This window comes from Chelmon rostratus, chromosome 12, assembly GCF_017976325.1.
Source record: "Chelmon rostratus isolate fCheRos1 chromosome 12, fCheRos1.pri, whole genome shotgun sequence".
Classification (NCBI taxonomy): domain Eukaryota; kingdom Metazoa; phylum Chordata; class Actinopteri; order Chaetodontiformes; family Chaetodontidae; genus Chelmon; species Chelmon rostratus.
Window position 1 is genome coordinate 5954556 of NC_055669.1, and position 26600 is coordinate 5981155.

Genomic DNA, 26600 nt, shown 5'->3' on the forward strand with positions numbered 1-26600 from the left:
ACTGCTGCTCTTAAAAACAACTAAAAATGAATGAACAAGTGTAAATAAATGCAGATTTTATTTGACAATACACATGCATATACAACACACACAACCACACACAGCTGTGTTGCTGACTAATCCCAGATTACCGCACCTTAGCATGATAAAACCTTGTGACTCATTAGGACTCCTATTCAGTGGAACTGGGTTCAGCAAAAACCATGTGTCCAAATCAGATTTACGAAATAAATGCAGACAAGTAAAATCAGTGTTCTCGGATGTAATGCCCTCATATACTAATTAGTAATGAATAGATTCTCGCAACAGTTTTTTGGAATGACATGCCATCCACAGATTTGAGCTAAATGGTACATCAACATGCTAACATGCTCACAATGACAATGCTAACATGCTGTTGTTAAACGGGTATAATCTTTACCATGTGCAATCTTAGTTCAGCATGTCAACATGCTAGCATTTGCTGATTAGCACTAAACCAAAGTACAGCTGAGGCTGATGGGAATGTCATGACTTTTGCTGGTGTTTGCGCGTAAACCAAGGTATCAGACAAATTCAAAAATTGACCCCTAGATGTGAAAAGCAAGAAATCACCAAAGTTCCAATCCATTTTAGTGGACCATGAATGTGTGTGCCAAATTACAGGGCTAGTCATGCAATAGTTGTTTCACTAAAAGCCCAAAAATGTCAACCTCCTGGAGGCTCTACAAGAAAAGTCCGGGGATTACCGAAGTAACCACTGAGATACATTCTGTGGAAAACATGACACACGCCAATCCATCTTGTAGATGCTCTACATATTTCGCTGAATAACTGAGCGCTTACTACAAAACCACAAATGTCATCTTCAGGAAGTCTGGAGATCACCACACACCACCTCTGTCCCACGTTTTTCTGTACAAACTGTCAAGGCAATCAACCCAATAGTTATTGAGATATTTCATTCTGGATGAATTGGTGGACCACCTGACAGGCCATTATTTTCATCTCTATTCAGCCAGTCCTCTAGCATGGCTTAAAAAAGTGTAAAAAGTGCATTGTCAGATGCTGGGTTTTCTGCTGGTCTGTTTCTGTTAAAGTGCCCCCAGTGACATACCCCTCCAGCCCAGCAGCCAGTTCACCCTGTCATTCTGTCTGTCTGATTTGCATCTTTCGTGTGTGGCGTTTCCTCAGCAGTGGGAAGTTGGGAAGACAGAGCAGCTCAGTTTCCATCGTCCAGCGCTAATGGTGCTACTGGGTAATAGCCTCCAGAGGGGTAGCATTTCCTCCACAGAGGGAAGCACAGAGCCACAGCAGTTCCGGTAGCCCACTCAGGGATCCAGTCTCCTTCCCTCACTTTGGCTTGTCTCCATCAGTTAGCCCCAGATTATTAACAAGCGCCAGTGGGGGCTTGTTAGTGGTCTAGCCTGGCCATTTCTGGTTTCATACAGCATGTGTTCATACAATGTAGCAGGAAAAAATGTGAAGGGGTCATGGGAACAAGCGGCTTTGACTTGGTTTTTAGAATGTGATTTCAATTTTGAGGCCTTTTTGATTTTTCAGTCTCAAGCAGAACATATCAGAGTACAATTTTTAGAAAGACAGAATTTCCAGACCAGCATTTAAAAATGTCATTATTTTCTTCTTCTTCTTAATTCAACTCTTTAATTCTTTTGTTTACTTGCGCCAGTGCCATGGATGCTGACACCCCCAATATATATTTTGTTTCTGGGAGTTTTCAGATCTTGTCTTGGATTGAAAAATGTCTGGTGAGGCTGAGAGCAAAATGGTTGAGGAGCTCTTGAACATACCAGGGTTCACAGGCCACACAGAAAGTGGGGTTTCCAGGGGGCTTTCCCTCCACTTCCTACCTCCACGGTTGAGGTGAACAGTGGAGACAGGACTGTGAGGGAAGTATTTATCTCACTCAGAGTGACAGAGCATGTTATGGGTGATGTGAGAGAGAGCTCACAGCTCATATCTGTAACTTGATCAGATGGTGAATAAATGATTTAGTTCCTGTTCAGTCTGCAGTTTGTGGCATTATTTCATTGATTTGTGCAGAGGTTAAAGAGTAGCTGTAAGAAACTGTGGATCAGACAAGAGGGGATTCACACCATGAAGTGAAGGTTTTTTTCAACTGCGTCATTTGTCAGTTGTTTATAATGTGCATGTAACTGAAAATGAAAATGAAACTGACCTGAACAGATGAAATGTGGTAAATGATATGACGAGCTTGTGAGTGGAGGCCTCACCGTGTTTCTCAGTGAAATGAATTGGGGGACTGACGTCCAGTCTGACCTCACCCTCAGACACTGCAGACAATAGGTGATAAGCTGGAGACGCAGAGGGAGGGACGTAACAATGAACTGTCAAAGTCATGCTGACATGAAGCTGAACAGATGAAGTATAAAATGATTAAGTTCCTGCTTACTCGGCAGAAATAGGCCAGATTGATTTGAGATTACATTTTTCTTCTGTTGGGCTCTTTGGAACTCAGATATAAATGAAGACAGCGACCTGCAGCCACCAGACAATTGTCTTTGGTTTCAGGAAATAGCCAAAGAGTTTCATCTTAATGGATGTTATCAAATGTGTTTGAGTTTCAGGGACATAGGGTTGATTTCAGTTGAAAGAAAGGACAAATTGCTCAGGTTGTTGCTCGATTAATGTGCTACACATGTGGATGGGGATCAATAAAAAATAAAAGTTTTCTCATTAAGGTTCATCCCTATTGGTGGTAATGGCTGTCTGACTCCTGCTCAGAGAGTTTGTTTTGTAGAGATTTTAACTGAGACGCATCGCTCATACTTCTTCTTCTCCCTCAAAGACCCTAACTCCTATTGCCTAAATGGCGATATCTTTAGAAATAAGAGACCCTGCTGAGCACTGTGTGTGAAATTTGTGTGTGTAGTGTGAAAAATGTGAGATCAGGAGTGGTTCATAAAAGTGGCTCTTTCTGCTTCCCCCCTGAAATGTGCACTCTGTTTACTTGAGGGATGATTATGATGTGATCATTAAACAAAGTGGCTTTTAGGGGAATCCAGTAAATTAAACACCAGACAAGTCAAATCAGATTTAAACTGTAATAGTGCCCACCCTGAATATAGGGAGATTTCGGCTGAACAGAAAAAGAAGCCTACCTGCAACTTTTAAAGGGAATGAGAAGTGTTGTGTTCAGCTCCACCTAAAGATGAGGCATCATCCTGTGCTGCTACCACGCTAATAATGTGCTCCTTCTGCTTTGGTGTTCGGTGGGGGTGCACATAACTGGTATGCGGGCATGTGCCACAAAAATTAGAACTGCGTAACATCCAGTTGTTTCAAAACACACCTTTGCATGCCAGGCAGCAACTGAAGTGGGCCTGGGTTATAGAACGGGTAATGGCAGCAGTTGTCATCAATACACATTTCTTGCCTCGTGCGTTTCTTGTCAACATATTTCACCCAATGAAGCAACTTGCTGTGAGAGATATCCTAAAAACAAACTGCTTTGGCATTCCGCCAACTACAAGGAAACGTCAAACCGAAGGCCAGCAAAGAGGAAAAGACTTTTCTCTGAAAAGTGTCTCCAATGTGCCGTGACTTGAAGCTAATGATGAGCACACCAAAACAAGCACGAGCAGACACTGTACAACTGTTTTCACAGGCTGAGCGGCACTCCTCTTGATGAGTAAACTCAACCTCAAGCCTAAAATGGAGTGGAGTGCTCCTTTAATGTGATCTAGGTCTTTCCAAACATAGAGTTTTACCTCTCAGTTCCACAGAGGCAATCATTTACAATTTTCTTCTTCCTCCAAAGGCTGGCAGAGGCCCAGGCCCTTATGCAACATCCTGGATATTCATTACATTTCAAATATTGATTCATACAGGTTTGCAACACACTGATTGCTTCTTATTGTTGTTGTGGGCCATATTGGAACAAAGTGTGTGACATTGTCACATTCTGTCCGTATTTTTTAGTTTCATTTGCTCTCACATGATTAAATAACTAGAATAAATAAATCATTCAGATGAGGTAAGTAGGAGGGCATACTACTTAAAGTGTAATAGATGCTTTGCAGTGTATTAGTATATGAACTGCTTGTTAATATTAACTGGTTTGTTACAGTGGCTCAAACATGCGTAGGCAGTCATTTTCCTCTGAAGTTAGATAAATGAAAGATGATACCAAGTTATGATACCACGCGTCACTGGCATGATGAAACTCTGTTTGCATCAGTTGTCAGTCACACACTTGTGACAGCAGTATTTAACGCTGATCAATGGATGTCAAATCAGTTACGAGCAGGTTCATTAAGACTTACCTTCTTCAGGGGAAAAACATTCAAATTGGTTCCATTTTCTTGACTTTTGTCGTCTCACTGCTCATCTTCCAAATCTGTGCTTTCTCTACTGAGCTCATTAAGAGCTCCTTTAAGTGTCAGACTGATGGTGGATTTCCCCTCTGGGTAAATTCCTGAGAGGTGTTAGCTAAGACGGAGCAATGCTGACTCACTTGAACTAAACACTGTCATTAGGACTAGGGCATGATCAAGGAGCTTGGGTTGGACTGGGAACGCATTCACGTGTGTGTGTGTGTGTGTGAGCGCGCACATGTGCGTGCATGTGTATGAACTAATGTGTGAGTGCCAATGGGAACGCCACAGGTAGGAATTCCAATTGGCAGAGCAGGGGATGGGTGTTGGCTAGACTCAAGCCAATCTGGTGATACCTGGATGAAGAGGATCACAAAAACATGTTTCCATGATGATGAGGTCCACCATTATTCTTTGTGTTTTTTAAGCTGTTTATAGACGCAAATGGAACGGATAGCCATAGTCAAAGCTGCTTTGACATTACTTCATGTACTAATACAATTTCAACTAATTCATGTGAGAATTTGTGTTTCAAGGATCTGGAATTTTAATTGAGTGGGACCATTTGAGAGAAAGAGGTCATTAAATTGAAATAGCAGAGTAATTATAGCTTGGAGTAAAGGGTGTTTACTCACCTGGTACCTGCTTAAATGCTCCTCTTTGGCATCCTTAGTGACACTGAGTGAAAGCGAAATAACTTAGAGAACTAATTTTTCAATGAGGAATTTAAAAATACAAAGACAAATTAAAGGTATCTAACTGATCTTCAACCTGGTAAGATGAAGTTGCATCTTGGAAGAATGAGTGGGTGAAGAAAAAATGCAGCTTGGCTAGAGAGGCAGGTTTATGACACCATCACTTCATGGGAATAAAACTACGATTCCAGGAAAGTAAAAAAGAAAACCGAACGCAATAATTTATAAACTGTTTACCTACAGCTGTTTTACGAAATGTTCCTGAGCCCATATAGTATCATCCTTTATACAATCATGTGTTCACAAAGTGTTGAACCTTGCTCCATCCTTGCTGTGAACGACTGAGCATTTCCAGGATGCTCCTGTCACACCCAATCATGATACTATCACCTGTTACCGATCAACCTGTTTACCTTTGGAATGATCCAAACAGGTGTTTTTGGAGCGTTCCACAGCTTTCCCAGTCTTTAGTTGCTCCTGTCCCAACTTGTTTGAAACTTGTTGCTGCATCAAATTCAGAATAAGCAGATATTTACAAAAATCAATGAAGCTGAAGCAAAGGTCAGACATCTTTTTGGCATCAGGGTTGTAAATACAAAACTGCTTTTCTGGAAACCCAAAACATTCCACCTGATTTAATAATTATTAATAAAAATGTGCTCAGGCTGGGACAAGCTAGTTGTTTGATTTAGCAGACGAAGGAGACGGAGATGGTTGATTCTTATCAGTGATGAGGCCATCACATAGAGCATGATACCCTCAGGCTTCTCCCTCTTTCCCCTTCCAAACGTCTCATGTTTTTGTCTGTTCCTGTTTCAGTATTGTCTCTGTGTGGGACAGGGAGAAATAAAAGGTACATTTTAAGAATGTTTGTTTTCACTTGAAATATGGCAAATGAAACATGTGTAGACGACACAATCTCACTCACTTGATTTTCTTTTATATATTGCAACCAGGGACTTTCTGTCCACCCTCATTCTAGTTGCATGCATTAGAAACATACACAAGAGATTTATGAAAGGGATTAAAGGATCATTTATCACATACACAATTATTATTTGTAGTGATATGCAATGTACTATGCTAGTACACAATTGTACAAAAGCAGACTAGCGTGAAAATATGGATTAGTAAAAAAGTAATAAATCAATGCAAGATTTAAGATATTGTATATAGTTATATATTGTAGTTCCAGGTTCTATGAGTATAGGTGTAACCCTGTAAGAGCTGTCACTATTGGGTTTATCCCCATGCATGTGTGCAGTCGTGATGATTTCCAGCATTGTGCACTGTACAGTATGTAACAGTACATAACACTGCTACCAAAAGCCAGAATTTCTTTGGCTAATGCCAGTGGAGCAGGAGGCCTCAGTAGTCAAGAGCTACACCTATACTCACAGAATCTGGAGTTACAATATGTCACTAATGTTCTAAACAACATAGGTTTCATCCTCTAAGAGCTGCTGCCATTACCACTGTAAACTGTGTGAGTGTTGTGTGAAAACAGAAAGCTTGTTGGAAACTTTACATTTTTGTTCATGGTGTAATGAAATGTGTTGTGCCTTTTGTCAGCTTTCCTCAAATTAGTGGTAGCGATTAGGTACAGCAAGCTCATACTGATTGTTGATTTATTGTATCACAACCATGGGGGGAGGGATTCTGTTTTCTTGTCTTCGCTAAGGTCAAAGGTCAGAGTGGATGGTGACTGCAGTAAGAAGTTGACCAGCCTTGTGATTGGACCGCATCCGTGTTTTGTCCCACCTGTGCCCCACACTCAACCCAAACTGTATGTTCGTGACAATACAGATGACTGAGGCAGTGATTTTCATCGGGCTGTTAGCTCTAACTCAACATGACCTCTTGGACACCTGAGCTGAGCTTTGTTCTGTCACACTGCAGCTTCCAGCAGGATTAACATCCATCCACACCACACCTTGACACACACTCACACACAGTATGCATGAACATGAAGGAGACAGAAATATCCTGTACATGCACATCCAAATATACAGAAATAGACAAATTCTAATATATTTATATATACTCAAATAGTACTGCACACAGTCAAATACTGCACACACACATACAGTGTACATCATATATGTATACAGACACAGAAATGCATCCATATGTATAAAATGAAGATAAATATGGATGCACAAACCTGCATGTAAATACATGTCACAGCTTTGCTAAGTACACAAGGCTTTGCTAAATACACACAGAGAGGACCCTGCCCTCTCATATTGACAGTACTTACAGTATATTGTTTCTCTTGTATTCTGACTGTTGCTTTAACTCTTCTTTACACACCTTGATCCCCACATGAGAGATTAGCATCAGCGTTTGCTGTTGACTTTGCGCTGCCTTTCTTAGTAATGACATGTTGGCTTACACATCCTGAGATGCAGCCTCTTTGTTATCACTGGGTGTGTAAATACATCAGGTCAGAGTCCTCCTGTGTGTGTGTGTGTGTGTGTGTGTGTGTGTGTGTGTGTGTTTGTTGGATATGATGCCTTGTTAGATAATATGAATCTACAGCCAACAGCCGGTTAGCTTAGCTTAGCATAAAGACTTGAGACAGTGGGGTGTTAGCGAGCTTTAGAGGTGCAGGAAGGTGAATTTTTTGCATCTTTGTATGGAGCCAAGCTAGCTGTTGTAATGTAAAAGTATTGCTTTGGTTAAATTTAAAGGTGATTAAAGTGAAAAATAACAAGAAAAATTGACAACAGCTGTAGGTGAAAGAAACTGAACATATTATGACTCTGATTCTGTCTGCTTCACAAAAGGGGACCCCTTATTCCCCCACACCCGGTTTTATTTTTTTTATTTTTTTGCATGCTGCTTTACAAAGTATAATGCATTATTCACCGCAATAAACAAGTCCTGACAGACACACCGACTGTGCATGTGAGTGTCTTCTGCTGGTGTGTGTGTGTATGTGTGTGTGTGTGTGTTCCCTCTCCTGCAGTGTTATTTGCTGTTATCCAGGACTCTGGGGGTGTTTGATATCAACCCCTGCGGTGCCCTCTTTAGACCCTCTTTAGCTTCTGGTGGGGCGGCCCAAAGGCTAGGGCAAGCCTGTGATTGTAGCCCCCTGCGGTGCTGGGAATGAGGGACCTGCCTCCCTCCAATTACACCCAGCCCAGCCCCACGAAACGCAGGGCTTTACGGCTCTTATCCAATATGAACCCCAGGCAATAGAGGGCAGGGAGAATAGTGCAGCAGCAGGTAGTAATGGAGCTTAAATGGCAACAGGCATTCCACAGTGTGAGGCCTCTCCCACTGCAGGAGACAGGTAGGGCGACAGGTGAGGGATGGATGGTATGGCCTTGGAGAGGTTTCACAGACAGGCACACCAAGCACAGTCGCACCAAAACATGCCTGTGCAAGCACTGCCACACAAATGTATTCTTGCAAATCATTGATTCATATATTTAAGACAATCATATAAAGGCCTTGTAGGCACATATGGCTTTAGGCATTAAGTACATGTTTTAGTAAAAAGAAAAAATGTATTGCTATTAAAAATTCCAGTATCTTGCATGGCTAATAAGTCGCACTATAGTTATTATTTTCTCTATTTCACAGCACTCATAAGTCCAAAAGAAACTGAGGTGGCTTGGTATGGTACCAACAGCCCAGGGCTGAGGCTTGGTCAGGCACTATAACACCTGGTGTGAAACACACCTTGGCAGGTTGGGCAGACTGGTGCCATGATACCAGTCAGCTCCTTCCCATTGTTCCAAGAGAATTTTGCAGTTAAACCAAACACCAGATAGTAAATTAAGCTGTAGGCCATCCATAAATAATAATGGTGATTTTATGGTAGGAGTGACCCCAGGAAAGGGGCTGGCCAGGTATTGTAGCCCCCGCTGTGAGGCCCACTGGGCAACCCCACGAGGCACTGTAGCGGCCCAGAGAAACGGTGACTCAGATTTCTGGTGTGGTTCCACTTCATATGAAATCAGCTCAATGAAGAAGCTGCTTTATTTCAGACAGAAAGAAAACTCACTGAAGACTTAAAGACCAAGAGATAATCTATAATGCAATCAGCAAACTACACATTTTGATTTGTCATTTCCTGTCCATTAGATTACCTAAAAAATCAAGACATGTGAAAACTGGACTAAACTACGTATGTTGTACACACAGAGATACACAGTAGACTGGTAAAGTGGGTGTTTTTTCCCACAATAATCCTTCATAGTGCACGTTTAATAAATGAAACAGTCCCTCAGGCAGCAGGAAAGGCTCCCTAAATCTGCAAACATCTGTAGGTTTTTTGTTCTTTTTAAACATCCATGAGTCCATCCTTGTGAATGCACCTAAGGTAAATAGGAAAGAAGACAGTGGGACAGACCAAGGGGAAAGGTGTTGGCCTGTTGCTTTCCCACTGTGTAGCCCCATGGGGTGAACTAATAGTATCCCATCCCAGCTCTCTCTACAGTATGTCTCAGGCGTGGGTTTAATTAAACACATTGTTCACATTTTACTAGATATATTTAAAGGACCTGCCCGTCCTAAATACCTGATGGTAACTTGAGCTGCATGCCTTCCATGAATAACGATTTGATTTTATGGTAGGAGGGACCCCAGGGAGAGAGGCCGGCCAGGTATTGTAGCCCCTGCTGTGAAGCCCACTGGGCAGCCCCATGAGGCCAACTGTGACTGTCACTTATAAATCAAAGCTGCGATTCAGTTTTCAGACATGAATGACGCACTGTCACTGGAATTTTCTTTCTAAAACGTTATGAAAAGTTATTTGGAAAAAGATTTGCATTTGCGGTAATTTGTTCTTAAGCATATTCGGGCTGCCCTCTGCCAGTAAATTCAGCTGTTAGCAGTGATTACAACATACCATTTTGGAAACAAAAAAATGTTGGCAGCCTTTTCATATTGTGCAGAGCAGAACAGCGCATTGTATCTAAATGAATAAAAATGTGCCACCTTGTATCGGCCAGCAATTCAGACACGTTTTCTTGATCAATAAAACGAAATCAAAGAAACTTAAACACAATTTTAATAAGGATACATGAGCCAAAATGAACTGTGTTAATACCGGTCTGCCTGTACAGTGAGTCAACATCAGTCTGACTCATGGACACTGTCCACACCCAGAGAAAGACAGAGGTAGCCTGCAGTTTAAACTTGTAGCACCACTGTGCGTGACAACACAGTGTTCCACCTTAAACCAGCTCTAACCGTCCTTTAACTTGGAATAATTATACCACTCACCACCTGCACTTCAGGTTAGTGAACAATTTAATGGATAACTGCAGGAGCCTTCAACATATTTATAGAAATACAATAAAAATATTTTTGAGGATAAATCGGCTATAACCAGTTAAACGGTCACAATAAGTAGCCAGTTGGATATCTGCACACACTTCAAGGTGCAATTGCTGCCATTCCCTGCTGTACTATATTGTAACAATGAGTCAGGGTGTTACAGTATGTTTCAGTCTTTGACATTCACAGAAAAAACAACAACTGATGTTTCCACCGGGAAGAAAAGTGCTCAGATGTATTTTTCTATGCAGAACTAAGCAGAGCTGCAACATGTTCTTGTTAAACAACCAGCTGATCCACTGAACATTCGGCCGCTTCACCTCTGACAAAAGTCACCATGTGAAGTGGGGCATCTGAGGAAAACTCGGCTTATTGTTTTTCTTTGGCAGCAGAGCCACTGTTGTTTTTGGCCCGGGATCATCTGCCTGTGATCCTGTTTTTTTGTGTGTGTGTGTGTCGTCTGACCCCTGGCATCTGATCCACAGTTATGGAAGCACTTCCTCTCTACCAGGAATTCAGCGAAGCAATTAACAAAAACTCTCTCTGATGTCTTATCAGAGGCACAAACCTCTCAGTGTGTGTGTGTGTGTGAGAGAGAGTGTACAGAGTCAGAAGTGGAACTCGAGCAGAGGCATTATTATAAAGGCTACGGTGTGGCAGAAACACTAACAGTTACTTTGCCAGTGAAGGGAGACTGGCAGGTCTGTGTTTACAGAGCTATGGACCAATTATGCTAATAAACCAAAATGTACTGAGACAACATCAGTTTGTTGATGTAGCCGATATAATTCTGAGTAATTCTAATTCTGTGTAAACGAAACCTTATCTCGGAATATGTTCGGGTACATGGAAACATTACATGTATTTCAAAGCATATTTTTACCACTATCAAACACGACAAAAATAAGATGACTTTTATTTAGATATTTCTACATAGAGTCAAACCTTTTTAAAAACTATATATATTTACGATTTTAATTTAAACTACTGCTTTTATTTGCTACTACTACATGTTTCCCTGTGGGTTGAGGAAGCCCTGTTTGATATCCACAACAATACAATGTCCTCAGGCTGAATACAATTCTTTTTTCATATACCAGACAGACGAGGTTTGTATCTGATGGTATCAGCATACACTCTAAACCTCTCCTGTTTTACTGCACTACTGACCACATTTAAATATGAATAACCCTTGCAATCATGGTGTATAAACTCCATTGGATTCCCCTTGTAAACTGCCCATTTGTGTTGATTGATGTCACATCACAGTGAAACAACCCTGGTTGTAAACTATAGATTCTCCTGTCATTTGGAGGCTGTAAAGTTGAACAACTGTAGTGCATGTCTTCTTTAATCTGGCCCACATCAGGATTCCTTAGAAACGTTTCTCAGGCTGCTTCCATTCAACCTGACAGTCAGGACTCCACTATATGGAGCATTTTTCTCTTTACCCCTAGTGGTGTCAAGCCATGAAAAGTTCAATTTGTCCAGGTTTGGAGAAACCTGTCTCTGAGATTTCTATTTCCATCCCAATACAGTGGAGATAAATAGAATTTACTATAATCTGTGGTGCAACACCTCCAGAAACAATGAACACCTTCACTTCAACATGCTGCGCTTCCACCCAGAAAGATGACGCGAGTTAGTGTTGCTAGCGTTAACGTGGATTCCCAGCAGACATTACTTTTTGCTCATTTTACTTCCGCTCCTGCTGAGTCACTGGTATCTCCTACACAATCAGTGCCGTGTTCGTCTCACATTATGGGAAGAAGGTGTTGATTTTGAGATATCCTGCTGCCAAACAAAAAAACAAAAGAAGACCCAAATCATTACTTGGCGGACAATAAGAAAGCACAGCACGTGCTGTATGTGAGCACGCATCTGAAACTAAAGGGACCGGCAGCAGCGAGCGTGGAGCTGGTCCTCCAGGCACAGAGAGAGTAAAGATGTGAATTAGCATCCCACTGTTTTCGGTGGAGTCGACTTCCCTCTACTTACCAGGTTAGATGAAGTGGGGTGTGGGCTCCCTTGCTGAGCTCAGGTGTGTCCAGGATGGGTGGACGGCATCAACCCCCATGGAGCTCGTAGACCAGCGTGTCTTTTCCCCCCGCCCTCACCCTCTGTGTCTTCCTTTCTCGCGCCGGGTTTCTCGTACTGATTTAAAGAATTCCACAGAAGCCCCGATGATGTGTCTTAACTGGTACACTGAAGCACCTGTCACTATCATCAAGCAGCATTTTAATGTTCAGCCTGATATCAGCCTTTCTGGGGACTGAGTCGGAGTGAAGGCCTCTTTAGCAGGTGCAAACCCATCATCACCACAGCCGGGGCCTTAATAGCACAACATAGCTATGCTCAGAAAACCATCGGCTGGATGAAGTGGAGTTGATTTTGCTTGAAGTCCACACTTACTGGATATAAGAGTTCAAACTTGTAAGATCTGCGGATGCCAGTGTCACATAGTGCTGACAGGTGTATGAGATTTGGGAATAGGACTCTCCCTTTAAGAGAAAACGGCGGAGGTGTAACTATCAGTTTATCAGCCCATCTTACTACTTCATTTTATCAAAGAGGTGGAGGTTTTCAGTTTGCAACATCGTCAACAGCAAATGAAAACAGGAGTATGTTAGGAAATTAGGAAGCTACACTGATATACAACCACAAATCCAACCCACATTCTGCAGAAAATTCAGAAAAAAATCAATGCCCCTGTCTAAAACACATCTTTTCATGCAACCTTCTCTCTCTGCACAGCTGTTTGTGTGTGTGTGTGTGTGTGTGTGTGCGTGCGCGTGTGCGTGCAACCCACTCCTCTCCTGCTAGCTTGCTGCATTCCTCAGTCACATTTCTGTTTAAGCCTTCGGCAACATTCCCACTCTGTTTAGCCACAGTTACGGCCGCCTGAAATCTTTCATTTGCAGTCTTCAAAACGTTGTTGTAAAACGACACCAATGTTCGTGATCGGGAGCAATTTGCCGTTCAGATTGCTCAGGACACTTTGACATGTAGCCTGACGAGGCCAGGGATTGAGACGTCAACCTTCTGATAGGTGGAAGGCCGCTCTACCTCCTGAGCCACAGCAACCCCAATACATATTTATGGTACCTTCCTTTCACAGCTCCGGGATTTTAAGTGGGCCATTCGAAATTATTTTGGCCATTATATGCATGTTTTTGTAGTAGAAATCTCCACAAGTGTAACTAAACAACTCATTTTTGGCTTACAAGTTCTCAAGTATGTGAACATTTTAAAAGAGGCATTATTCAGCATTTTTATGGTTATGTGTAGGCACTGGAAGCACTGGGTTAATATCAGGGAAAGATCACAGTCCATTTTAACACAGAGAAAGTCAGCAGTGATCTCTCTCTCACCTTAACCACAGTCTGGACACCAACTTTGGGTCCCGGTGATCAAGTTCTGCACTGCGCCCACCATCGGAATTATAGATGCAGATTCGTTATACACAAATGGAATTTGTAAGACACATGGTTGAGGGAGGCACATGACACTGCACTGACACACACACACACACACACACAAATGCATGTGCAAACAGAGCCTGTGTATACCTGAGGGCCAAGCCACACACATCTGTCATGAGTTCTTAACTTATACACATTCACTGTTGTGTAAATACTGGTTATATGCAAATTAGATTCCTCTGAAGTCATGGTATGTGATGGTAGATCATAACAGGTGATAATCCAGCAGTTTACGGTAACACTCAGGCAAACAGTGTAACAAGTCAGCACTGAGATCCTGCGCTCAGCGTTAACCAGAGCACAACGATTCATTGTGTGTTGTGCGTCCACATGCGTCATCCATCTCGTTCACCTCTCCACCCTGCAGAGTGAATGATGACCGATGGAAATGTTTGTGTACATCAGCTACCTATTGTTTCATCTATTCTGGGCTTCACAGAGCGAGTGCAGACTGACCTGTGATCCCCCCGCCGCAGGTGTATTGGCCTGAGTGGCCAGAGAGAGCAGCGAGGCGACACCGTGGCCTCGAGACCTGCTGTAAACTGTGCCAGCTTCCTCTTTCCAGGGAGCGTTTCAGGTACGGCGTGACAGCGTGAACTCTGTGTCACTCAGCCAAAGTGCTTTTCCATGGAAGACAGTGAGCTGGAACGCACACACGCATGTACGTACACACACACACACACACACACACCCACCCACACACACACACTCAGCATTTTTATAGTATGAAACTACGTTGCACATCACCAGAGATTGTGTCTTAACTAAACTGAAGAAGGAAAACCAACATGCATTTCACACTAGTGTTACCAGAAATGCTGTCACTGCTGTCAGGGGAATCACTTAGATTAGAGTCAATTAGACTCAGGAAAAGGTTTAAGGTTAAAAAAAAAATCTCTTTTTTTTCATCACTTTAAACATCAGCTTGTGTTCTATGTGGTTTTGCACACATTTCCCATCATGTGATATAGACATATTAATGTCAGAAAATATCCTTATTAGCGTTGTGATTGCTGCTGCATTACACAGCCCTGTTACCTTTCATATATTCACTCAGCAGACCATCTTTATTCAGACCACACAAAAACATGTAACAAAAGAGACAAATGCTGCTGCAAACACATCTGTCTGCATCTGGCATTTGGTGAAACTTACCAATATGAACTGTCACTGTCAGAGGTCATGCAGTGTGTGTGTGTGTGTGTGTGTGTGTGTGTGTGTAGACGCTGCAGTTGTATTCATGTCCACGCCACAGCCTCAGGTGTGCAACCTTATAAACCCACATAATGACACACACACAAACACTCACGTTTAATGACTCTATTATTGTGTCCTTCTCGTGATGCTACTCGTGTGCATCGCCGTGTGTTTTGTCAGCATGCAGTGTCCCCATTCATCTTGGAGCGTTTCCGTCCATCACTTTATTTGCAGGAGAGTGAAGCACTCTTGGGAAAATGAGTGTGGAACCTGAATGGATTTTGCTCGGCTCGTTTTCATCCCGACTGCAGCTGGAGGGGAGAATGTAAAGCATGTGCTCTGTTTTGAAAATTGCCCCGTGAAGGACAAGAGGGCCAATCAGGGAGGTGCCAGTTTTTGTGTGAGAATCCTTGTGATTTTTCTCACACGGTATTTTTTTAACATATTGTTCTGGTTCGAGCTGTAGACTTTTTTAAACTAGAAGCACTGAACAGTACAGTACAACATGATTATCAAACAGCTGGATTAGACCAGCAAGTTGCACCTGGAAGGATTTCAAGTGATTCAGATTGTGCAGTTTGTCAGCAGCATCTGTGAGTATTTCAGCAGAAGTGGTTTGTCTATTTGTGCGGAGATCTGCAGTCTCTCCTCCTTTTTTTCCCATTTGTGCTCCTGTGTCTTCCTTTTGTCTCTTCTCATGTCTGCCTCCTTGCTGATTAAGCACAGGTGGGCTCAATCCAACAATCAAGACCTCATGACCACCCACTGGGTGCATCTCATGTCTCTTAACTGTCGTGTCCTCGCTCCTTGCTCCTTCATCCTCGCTCAAACCGGAAGAACTTCTGGTCCTCTATCTTGCCATCCCAAAGGACATATTGTGGCTCCAAGGAGCAACGAGGGATCTCGGAGGTGCCATTAGCGAGGATACATGAGTACATACTTCCCGGAAGTCTTTCAACTGAGCGGTATGAAGACTCCGCCCCCGCAGCTGGCTCGTTTGAATGAGGTGGCTGAGAAACTGTGCGAGTGTAAGTATCCTGCAATGAATGGCTGTAATTCAGATGTACGTAACTTAACGTTATGTTCTCCAAAGAGCGATAATACAAGAATATGAGGATCCGTCATGTTTTATTTAAATTTATTTCATCCACAACCTGTTTAGTTATGCTATAAATCTCACTAACAGCAGCCTCCGAGCATGTGTGGAACATATATGATCATACAGATGACAGCACTCTGCTATTTATCAAACTTCACGTGTCGGAAACTGTGACGTTATGGTTTCATGCCTTCACGTGACCACATTATGTTTCCAGAACTGTCACTGATATATAAACCGAGCACATCGGCCTCTCGTCACTTGTTCTGCGTGTTATCTGAGTGAAATAATGTGTTTCATGGCTCGTAGGATTGCCTTCACTGAGAGCTCTGAAATATGTCTCATTGGACAGTAAAAGAAGACACAGCGAGGCTGATAAAGGTCAGGTCAGCTGTTCACCGGGAAGAGGCATCCAGCCAAGAATGGAGTCATTCATTCTCATGTGCATTAATAAAAGTGTTTCATATTTATTTGCTAGTGCTGGAGACTTTTTTAAATAATGTAAATATAAGTGAATGTGTCTAAACTGAGTATTGAGGGCGGGGGGTGGTGGGGGTCCAGCTGTGTCGCATCATCAGAAACAGCCGTCGCTTCTTGTGACGCTTTAGAGGAAAGGACATGTTTCCTCATTTCTTCTCTTCTTGCGGGGTTTTCCCTCCATGCATTCCTGTGGGAGGGACTAAGATGCAAGGAAAAGACGCAAGTCAGAGAAACACGGATGCAATTAAGAGAACTGAGATGTACCCAGTACATCAACCCCGGACATCCAACCAGTATCTGTCGAATCGTCTGCCTACCAGTGCGGTGAATCCCAGTCACCTACTCTTCAGTGGAAACCTTGGATCAACCAAACCTCCACCTGTGGACCTTCACACTTTTGTCTGCTCAGCCTGAACTCGGCATTAGAGTTTATTAAAAACCCTTATGAAATGCAACAATTTGCTTATCACCTACCCAACATTCATGTTCACAGTGACTCAGATGCCCTCAAGTATGCTGAGTGCATGTGGCTGCGCATCCTCGTGCATCTTAGCAAATAAATACAAGAGGAAGCGCTCTTCTGTATTGACATTGTGAACAGGACTTGATTGACAGCAACATTACAGTAATCACGGGCTACAGAGTTCCTCAGAATGGTTTGAAAATGTTTGTGTACATAAGACAGGTTAGTCAGTTAACGCTATGGAAATGAGTCAGACAACTTTCACGTAAGTTAGTCACTGTTACTCTTCCTTGTACTTAAAATATCTCCATCAGGTGTAGGTGAGAGATTTGCGTACCGACCAATGTTGCTTGTCGATGTGAAGCAGGTTTTAATATTTACCATGTTAGTATGTAGTGTAGCGTAGCACACATCTTAGTTTAGTGTGTAAGCATGCTATTTACTTTTAACTATATGTTTTATAGTGAAGGTTTTGCAGGTATTTGATCATACACCAAAGCATTTACAGTTCATCCAGTGGGGAATTTGATTATCTGCATCAAATTTCATAGCTATCCATCCAATAGTTGTTGAGACATTTCCCTTAAAACAATAAACGTGAACCTCATTGTGGCGCTGGAGAAAAATTCAGGGTATCACCAAAATCAGTAGGATTCATCATCTGGGGAACATGAATGTACAAAACTGCACCGACACCAGCAGCCCCTGCATATTTCAGGGGTGTGAAAAGTGAAAAGTTTGACATGATGGTGGCGCTAGAAGAAAAGTATGCAAAGTCATTGGAGCTGTTTTCTCATACCAACTACAAACAATGTGTGGAGAATCAGGTCTGAACATTGCCCAGAGTTGCCCTCACACATGCACATATAGCACTTAAAGGAAGTAAGCAGACCACTTTAGAGCTTTAGGATTCCTTCACTTCCGATTTGTTTGACATCTGAAAGCATTTCTTTGATCCTGGAGCTCACCCCCGAGAACACAGCATACCAGACCATGACACCGAGAGAGAGAGCCATGTGCCGGAGAATAAGAGGGGAAGGAGGGAAAAATAAAAGGAAGTCCAGAGCGAAAGAGAGTGGGATCACAGTGGTGAAAGAGAAAAATGAAAAAGAGAGGGAGGGGGAGGAGATTAAGGAAGTGAGGGGTTAGTCTGGAGGTCTTTGGTTACGTAGGTAGAGAATACAAAGTGTCAAGAAAATAGAGGATGGAGAGGTCACGCCATCCAGAGAGCTGTGTTTCACTGTCACAGGTGACAGGTGAGAGGGCCTGGGAGTTAAGGAGGGGTGTGACACAGATAAAGGATAACATGTCACTGAGGGGTCGCGCTCTAAAAAAATGTCAGTACCTTTGCTCAAAGAATGAGGGAAAAAAATCAAAGAATCAGTAAAAAAATGGACAATTATCTGACATTTTAGGGCACAGGCAACATGGTTCTTATACCCATGCAATAATGACACTTTCTACTTTCTATTCATATCTAAGTATTTGCAGTGTGCTAAAAGCAATCTGACATACAGGCAAAACAGACAAGCTTTATTAAGATATCATAGTTAAGACAGGAAGTGACAATGCCATATGCTTGCAAATAGGAAGAGTGAAAAATGAGCAAAAACAGGGTTCAAAGGGTTCATCTAATTAACTGTGGTTAGGCACGACGGCCATAAGTGCAACAAGTTTCACTGCACTGCTAAACAGAGAGCAGCCCAGCATATAGACCCATTAAAGGACTCAGTTTTAAATGAAAATGCCTTTAACAATACAACACACTGCTACTATTTGTTTTGTTTTTTCAGAATTTCTTATTTTGGCACACACAAATTGAAATAAGATGAAGTGAAAATGTCCTTCTAACAGTTGCTCCAGCGTTAGTTTTAAGAGAGTGCAAGATGAAAAAGAAGATACCACAGGTAGGAGATGACACCTTGAATTTGTGAGTGTGAAAGACAAGCCGAACGACTCCCCCAGACTAATTGCTCCTGTCCTCGGGGCACACGAGGTGTCGGCAGGGTAAAGGTCAAGGCTATCTGTCAGGCCTGGGTGAAACTCCTTCAGTCAGCCTGACTCTGAAACCGCTCAGTGACTCAGACGTGTTTCCTAGTTAGCATTTAACCACATGGTATGCTTTCTGTGAACTTTGATAGGGCGGATTCAGATTTTTCTTTTAACAAACTCTCTTCCTACCGGAGTCACAGGTCGAACTACACAGCTCGACTATTCTAGTTGTATTAGTCAGTATTACTGAGAGCTTTCTCAGAAGCTTTGAGGTGATGACTTTAATTAAATTTGTGTCAGAGCATGTGAGGCAACTATGAAGGAAAGATGAGTAATTGCCAGACAATTATGAAGGAGACATTCTTCATCTGGCTTGACTTTGAGCGTGTGTGTGAGAGCTCAAAGTCACGTTGTCGTTCTGTCATTGAAACAGTTAAAAAAAAACGATGGTTGACTGGTGCACTGCTGAAAGAGAGCCAAAAGATACTGACAAGTATATGATCATCCGAGGGAAACTACATCAGGATGCAGAACCTGTAAGCACAGTGGGATCCCATCAGCCACCAAGCACACACACACACACACACACACACACACACACACACACACACACACACACACACACACATAAACACTGTTTTTCTCACAGTCCTGAAAACCAACTTTACCTGGTTATCCAGTCCTAACACTTTGCCTGCAGTTACTGTATCGCTATCTCATCTACACACACACACACACAAACACACACACACAGTGTCCCTTGGAAATGATCCAAAATCATCTCATCTCATCTTACGGGCTGTGACAAACTTACAAAACAACAGCAGTGAAAGGTAACAGGCTTCTGTTGCAGTTCGTGTGACTGTGTGTGTGTGTGTGTGTGTGTGTGTGTGTTTGTGTGTTGCCTGTTCGTGATAGCCTGTCTGTTGGGGGGTATATGGTTTCCAGTGTGGACGAGCTCCCGTAGGAAACCAATGAGTGCCATCTGTCTGGGGAAGGCCTGAGGCGTTACTCCGGAGAAAGGTTCCAGCCACAACAGTAAGCTGCTGGGCCTCTGGGGAGGATTAATGAGGTTGCACCGGCCTGAGGCACATATCACATCTGTGGTATCAGATGTAAATAATGTGTAATTTTCAGTCGTTACATTAACCTGCCTCTTTCGGTCTGTTTGTGGTGTCCCTGTTTGAAAAAAACTCAACAACTCAACAGGTAGTGAGTTGGAAATATAATAATATATAAATTAAGTCTTTTAGAGGCTTTTCCAAAGAATTTTATTCTGAGCTCGGAGTATGTAATCTGTCATAGCTTGAGCCTTTGATTCTTTCTTTTGTATTTATTTCTTTCTTTATTTTTTGAGGCATTGGAACAGCATGCTAACACAACATGGACATGCTAACAGATTTCTGTTAAATAACAGTGCTTCTATATTCTTGCTTTCTTTCTGTGATATCTTTGCGTGGCATCTATGTTATGGTTACTACTGTTTGGTTATTTTGGATATGTGAATTATGCAATTATGTGACAGTCCTCTCAGGTACTCGTACTTGCACTGTAAAGCCTATTCATCTATTTTCTCTACGTACATGGCATGTTGCGTGATGGAGCCTATCCCAGCATGCATTGAGTGAGAGGCAGGGAAACACGCTGGACTGGTCAGCAGTCACAAGCTGACGCACCAACAAACACTGTCACTCAACTCATATTTATGCCTACAGGCATTTAAGAGTTGCACCAACCTACAGGTCTGTGGAAGGAGGCTGAGAGAAGTCACGCATGGAGAACCTGCAGGACCTTCCCCCTGCGAGGCCACATTACAAACCAGTGAGTCAGACTGCTGCCCTGACTGTTAAACTGTTTACACTTTCCAAGGCAGAGGATTTGGATTTACTGTCAGAGATCATGACTTTGTTTTCATTTTCACAACATTCAGAAACTTCCCCTCAGCACAGCCTTTACAGTCAAGTGTCTTGCTAGTGATTTAGAGGAAAACTGAAAAAGCAAAGTAAAACCAAAAATTAAACCAGGACCTGAAGCATTTCATGGTGACGTCGGCTTATTTCTAACATGACATACACATGAACGTGATGTGTGAGTTCTGTTCCCTTTCAGACGTGCTCCTCTCTACGTCCATCTGATGGCCTTTAACATGTCGCTCTTGTGTCTGAAGCAGCTCCCTGGTCTCTTTTACATGAAAGTCACGACAGCAATTTACCGGGGCGGACGTTGCAACATTTCTGAATCACTTCACAGCACAAGTCTGAACTGAATGTTGTCAGATTAACAAAAGACTGCAGCAGCAGCAGCACACGGTGCAGAGGCAGAGGCAACATGTCAGCTTGTGCCGTCAAAGCACAAAGAAAAAATCAGTTCAATGAACTACAAAACACTGTGAAAAAGCACATTATAAGTTCTCGAGGAGATACTTAGCATACCGCATCAGACAATAAACTTTATCCCATCGAGACACGAATGAGAGGAAGGAAAAAAACAATTCTGTAATAAACAGACCAGCACTTCCTCTCAATGTTTTGAATTTCATCCATGTCAGTGAAATACATGGGTGAATAAATGAATATCATGCTTCACATACAGCATGAGAGCTGACACTCACTTACTCACTGTGTAACGTGCGAATGAAAAGCAAGCCATTGGCGCGTGTGTAGACAGTTGTGTTGGTTAAAACAGAAGCATATCTGTTTCGCCAAACGAAAAAAAAAAAAAAAACGACTGGAAAAACGAGGCTGAAATGCTTCCTTGGAAACAAGTTGCTTGGCAGTTTGTTTAGCTATCTGAAGTTAAAAAGACAGACTAAAATCTTGGGGGTGAGCAGGGTGCTCAATTGGAGGGGTCAGCATTGATTCTTCTGGCATTTTTGGCTCTTGCCAAACAGCTTCATGTACACTACGGGCACTCATGTTTCCACTGGTATAGCGTTGTGTTGCTGTGGTGCCTTCAGGTGCTCTGTTTGCTGCATCGTGCAGGCGCAGTGAGAAAAAAGGCACTGATCTTGGGGAATCGACTCGTAGCTCTGCTTCAACTGAGCGAGAGCCTGACGACGGCCGACCAAGATTTCTGACATGTGTGTGAATGTTGATCTTAAGTGGTATTTAAAGTGTATCAAGTCTCATCTCCACTTGAAATAACAGGCTCGACAAAGCCTCGAGTGATTAAGACTGGTTTAGATGCTGCCTAAGACAATGGGACATGAATGTGTTATGTAGGCTACACAAAAACAAAAAGCAGGCATTACAACAGGCGGTTCAGGCTTAGCTACATCATGTGACCTTTCCATGATCATGACTTTGGTGGGTGACGCGCTGTTTTTCCAGTACGTCGTGTCAGTCACTCCATTTCAGAAACATATGGTCAGATTTCACAGATAGACGAATTCAAACAACAAACTGATAAAATCCGCCCACCTCTTCCCCTGCAGCGCTAGATTCAGTCCAGATCCACTGACAGTGATTTACTGCAGCTCTTTGAGACATGCCTGATTGGTAGAGCCTCATTATGTTCAGGTAGAATTGTTGTGGAAACAACCGCATCTTGCAAGAAAAGTCATGTCTGACATTTTTTCTTCATCTTTTCCTAAATGCTTATCATTGACAGAAGTGATGGGATAGACGATGCTGTAAACCGCTGTTGCTTTAGATATGTTATCGTCATTGTACTTCAGCAGTAATACAACAGCGGGATGGGCATCCTGTCCTACGATACATACCGATGCTCGGCATGCCAAGGTGAGTCACTTTTAATGGCGGAGCTTCTTCTCTTTTGTCTGTCGTCCAGTTTCCTCTGACACTTCGCTGCACCACCCAAGAGTTGGAGCAGCGTATTGTTTTTGGTGTAGCTGCTATATATTCTACACTGTGCTGTCACGACTGAGAACACCAAATTCTGTTTTGATGATTTAAGTGTTTCAGCTTATTTTCATTAGTTGGCACCGTCACCCATCCTACGCAAAGCACCGCTCTGTGTGTGTGTGTGTGTGTGTGTGTGTGTGTGTGCGTGCCAGCCTGCCATGGCACAGCAGACTTGATATGATTACTCAGTGGTTATAAACACTGTCATCTGCCCTGCTCCATCAGTACTAATGGTGTAATTGACTGTTGAATTTTCTCTTCATGTGGTTGCAGCTAGCGATGCTATCAGCAAGCCACAGGCGCCATTTCTGGATCCAACCAACAGAATGACAGAAAACACATTAAAAAAAATCCACAGCTGTTGATTTGCTCTCTGGCCAGATATGTGCTCTGTTAATGAAGCAGCTGTGACAGGCTGTACTATACTGGACATCGTGGCCGCAAGTCGCTTCTCATGGAAATCTGCAAACATTCTTCGATTCAAGCTTCCTGGATGTCTCAGTTTCGCGTGATTGCACATCGAACATGTTTGGGGTTTGGAATGTTGGTCCGACAAATTCAACTCATTTGAAGATATTTCACAGCCAAAACATTAATTGCGAAAATAACAAATAATAAAAAACATGGTTGCAAGCCTGCCTGGCTCAAATTGGCTCCTCCTGTAACATTTCTGTCTGAATCTAAAAGTTCAGTTGCTTTTCGTGGCTGTTGCAGTCACATGACTGTGGAATTCATTTCCAGTTCAATTTCAAAAACTTAGCATTTTACAGAATTTAGATCAATAAACTGAACCAGATTGAACTGTTGACAGTTCATTAAAACTTTAATATTTGCAGTTGTAAACAACCAACAAAGCATTTCATTTAATAAACCCGCAGTAATACAGCTGGCTTTAATAGAGCTGATGACTGTGGTGTTTGTATGGAGGATATGGGCTTTCCTTCTATGACTGGATGAGTAATAAAGATCTGATGAATGCAGCCTTCTGTAGTAAATCATTGGTAAGTTCACTGGTCGATTCTGGGTGCTGTAAAGTGCCACTATGAGAAAATGAAAATGTTATACAAATAGTTTTCAGCTGCAGGTCTGCTCTGGAGCCAGAAACTCTCATTGGTTGTTTTAAACCTCAATAGGCGGAGCCTAATAATAACTGATGCTTTGTCCAAAATCACCCCGTCAGTGTGCCACACACACTTTTGCCATTTTATTTCACTGCCCAGTGTGTTATCTCATTTTAGAATTTGCATAAATGATGCATCACTCTTGTATTAGTTCTGTAATCAGTGTTACTTTGGCGTTAGTGTCACACTGTTACTGGTGCACGTTCATTTTGTTGAAGATGTTGTAACAGCAGGTGATGGGGTTGATGCTAATCAAGCAAAGTGTTATAGTCAGAATACCACAGTGTCAAGACGCATTTACAGTAAATCACATGAGGTATTAAAGGATCCAGCCATAATCTACAGAGCAGATCGGTTATATAACATCGTTTCATCGAGGACATCACACGCAAATACGCCTGTGAACACACAACAATGCCGCATTTTTAAGCACGAACACGCTGAACCGTCAATCAGATTGTTGTAATTTAAACAATTAGACTTGTCAAAGCAGATGCCGTATTATGTGATTACTTTCCATTGCCATTGAAGTGACAGGTACATTTTCCAAACAGCTCAAGTATGAAACATCATTTAATGGGGCGTAATATCTTGGCAATGCAAACTTTTGGCAAAGCCCTGTTCAAACAAAACAAATCGCATTCTCTCCTGACTGTGAGAATCAGATAGAGAACTGTGCACCGTCCATTTCAGCCGCAGTACCTCCAGTTTTACCTGTCCTAGAATTCCCTTTTCAAAAAGCACGCTTTATCTAAAGAAGAAGAAATCAATCAGTTGTTTTCTAATTATCATGGGTAACAAAAAACAATGGCACTACTGGTGAAATTAATTTAGCTAACACAGGCACAAATATTTGTAAATAGTATTTAGCAATGTGTTAACAAGGGTGCTTTTTGAAAAATGTGCAGATTCTTTGGGGATTGTGTGCATCTATTAAGTGAGCATTTTAAATATGTTTTTTCTAAATACCCAGTTTTATTTCAGTTTGGGGCTGTGGTGGTTAGAGAAGCAGACTTTTGACCACAGGGGCTTCAGTTTGTTTCTTGCACCAAAGAAGCAGCACGTCAGCCAAGCGGCAGCAGCAGCAGCAGCCAGTCCTCTGTCTGCGACCACACAGGGTGCGTTCAGGCACAGTGCTGAGTGTGGGACACCTGCATTTTGGCCGCAATCAGACCCCAGCTTCTTAAGAACACCATTTTGACCTCCAGCCAGCAGATTTTCCTCCGGCTAATGAGCTCTCATGTTAATACAAATAGTAAGGAAGAATCTAGTAAGTGTGGAAGAAAAATGAAAGTAATATGGACGTCAGAGAAAGTAATGCTAATCACTGATTGCACAAATTTAACTGACTCACGCGAAGTTAGCAAACCCTCAGCCTTTCTGTCGTTTGGATGCAAAAAAAGAGTTTATGTGGGCCTGTAAGTTTATGTTGAGAGATAATTTATCCATGTTTTCCTTTTTGTATTTTGTGATACTCTTTATCACCAACCCAGGTAGCATGTTTATGCTACAGGAGACCAAGGGAAACAGGGAGTGCACGGCGTGGCAGTCCAACTCAAAACTCTTTTCGGTTTGTTTTAAAAATGATAAAAACAGAAGAAATATCGACTTCACTACATAAAAGTTAGAAAAAAAGTGGGAAAAATAATTGCAAACAAAGCATTCATATAAATAAGCTTGAACTTCACTAACCAAATGGCCAATTCAATGCAGAGAAACATTTTTACGAGTGGTAAGTAGACTCAGACTCCAGCAGTAATCTGTGGTGGACAGTCTGGACAGAGGAGGGGGGGCTAGGTGAGATAGCGCCTTTACTCTAACGGAAATACATGAGGCCAGAGTCTGATAAGAGCTGTGAAGAACTGTCCAGCCCACTGCATGTACTCTGTGGATGAGGCGATAACACACATCAACTCACCGCATTCTTAGAAAACATGAGCATCGCGTGCTGATGAGCACAAATCTTCTCCCTGCAGAATCTGCATGAATTGTGGAATTGTGTGGATATTTACTTAGCTTGCACACACCTCCTCACTTAATGGTTTTTCTTTATTTTAATTACTCTCTACATCATACTGAAGACATCAAAACTACAATTATTATATACCATGATTACACACAACTGATGTGCAACAGCAAATTAATTTTAGAGGCTATGTAATGACGAGCAGATAATGTTTTCTATAAACAGGAAGGAGGAAACGTTGTTATTAACATATCTGGCAGTTGGCTACTATGTTGATACTGAAGGCATCAGTTAAGTGTTCACTGAGCAACTAAAGCACTGTTAAACTTTTTATGGTATTTAAGGTTAGGGAAAGATCGTGGTCGTTTCACAGGACCAGGACAACATCATTTGTCTGTGCTGTCTAAAAGCTGTTGATGCCTGAGGCAGCGATTTAATCAAGCCAAGTAAATGATGTGACACCACTGGTAGGGGTTTGCTAACCAAACACAGGCAAAATAACAAAAAAAAACTCGGGCTCTAAGAATAGATCTTAGAGCCCGTCCCAAATTCCATACTTTGCATCGATACTCAGTGTGTGTGCTATCATTCATCATGTTTTTGTGTAAATAAA